Source organism: Alligator sinensis, unplaced genomic scaffold (genome assembly GCF_000455745.1).
Source record: "Alligator sinensis unplaced genomic scaffold, ASM45574v1 scaffold211_1, whole genome shotgun sequence".
Taxonomy (NCBI): Eukaryota; Metazoa; Chordata; order Crocodylia; family Alligatoridae; genus Alligator; species Alligator sinensis.
This window is the reverse complement of record NW_005842024.1, coordinates 1379531-1381211: the sequence shown is the minus strand read 5'-3', so window position 1 is coordinate 1381211 and position 1681 is coordinate 1379531. Positions and strand designations below refer to the sequence as shown.

General features: G+C 38.3%; 1 protein-coding gene across 2 annotated transcripts in view; it reads right to left on the bottom strand.

Moving 5' to 3' along the window:
- The window catches only part of GLRA3 (glycine receptor alpha 3), a 106121-nt gene that overhangs the window by 53024 nt on the left and 51416 nt on the right, over positions 1-1681 (bottom strand). The gene's annotated exons all lie outside the window — the stretch shown is intronic.

Here is a 1681-nt window from a genome sequence, read left to right as displayed (position 1 = left end):
GGGGGAGGCATGTGTGGAGTGCAAGTAAATATGGTAATTTTGTGATGTTATGTGTATGTGTGTGTACTTTAACTCATAAGTACTTTGATAAAATTCTTCTCTAATCTGAAGATTTGTCTTTTTTCTAGTCCAATATAAATGTATACTCAAATAGAGAGGGAGTTGTCATCTTGCTTTTCCCATTGTGGTTCTGCAATTATTAGAACATAACAAAAACTGGATTGTGTTAAACCTTGACTCTCCATACATGTTTTAATACTATCAGTTGGAGAACCTAATACCGTTAAGTTCTTTTCCTTAGTCATTTTGCCAGCAAACAATAATATGTGGTAGAGAGTTCACTGAGCCCATCCAGTTAATTTTAATAAGTCCTTTGTCAACAGAAGATTTGACTTGTAATAATCAAGGGTCACATTATGCTCATTTGATCCAATCTGAATGGTTACTTCTATATTTGTGTCTCTGCCTCTATACCCAGATAGCTCAATGTGCTGCTTATGGCATAGTTCCTATTGAGGGGATCTATCAGTTCAGAGAGTTGCATGGATCAAGGGGATGGGCAGGCTAAGGAAGGAATGAGTATATCAGGACTGGTTAAGATGAATATAATCCCTCTTTTTCTCTAGGTAGGAATCCTCCTGAGCTTTAATTAAAGTGCCTCTGCCACCATTTTGAAGCACGGGACACTGAATACACAAGTCACTGTGGGCGCTTTAATTAGAGAAGCTTTTGGAGCCCCTCTCATTAAAGTGCCCTCCCCAGCCCCAAAGCATGTATAAAGACGTCCATAAAGCCCTAAAGGGGTATTAGTGACCACTCACTTTTTCTCTTGAACCCCAACAGTGTTGTGGATTTCAGGGTGTTTATTCAGGCTGATCTGTCCCTTTCTTTGCTTTACAGGGGCACATCTCCCCCCTGATTCCCATCTTGAGGTGCACACATACATGTACACACATCATAATGTTTCCTGCCTATGTGTGAGTATTGCAAAGCAGCAGTTTGACCTTCAGTGGGTGCATCTGGGTGCATTTACATGTTCACTTAAGGTAACGCAATACACTCCAGAACTGTTTGAGTCAGAGTCAACTGCTCCTGGACTCCACCATAAGATAGTATGTCACCAACAGTACTATTTTATGGCAGAATTAATTTACTGTACTGAAGAACTAATTAGTCAACTCCACAGTTAAGCAGAGATGCGCCCACTAAATGGCCTGACAACAGAGGCATAGTCTGTTACCATTTACATTGATCCAAATATATTTGTATATAAATCAAGCCAATATATAGACAATCTATATTTGGCAAAAGCAAACAGAGTTGTAGAAAAAGGTGCTATCATACTGAAAAACAGGCATGTTGAAATTAGGGTGAATTTGTGAAGCACTTGGTTGCAAATGTTGAGCTATGGAACTAAGGAACTATTCTGTTCTGAAAATAAATTACACTCAGCAAATAATGGATTAGAATTTGCCACTCTTACTCATATTGCCTAGAAGCTTAATAACTTTTCTGAAGCATTGATTTCAATGGGAGTTCTTGCAGAACTAAGGAACTACTCCATGTAAATAAGGATGGCATAATCTGCCTATCCTTCCCCATTTTTTATTTATACAGTACTGGATGTGGTATGGACAATCCATAATTGCACAAAATACTAATGAAGTATTATTCTTAAAAA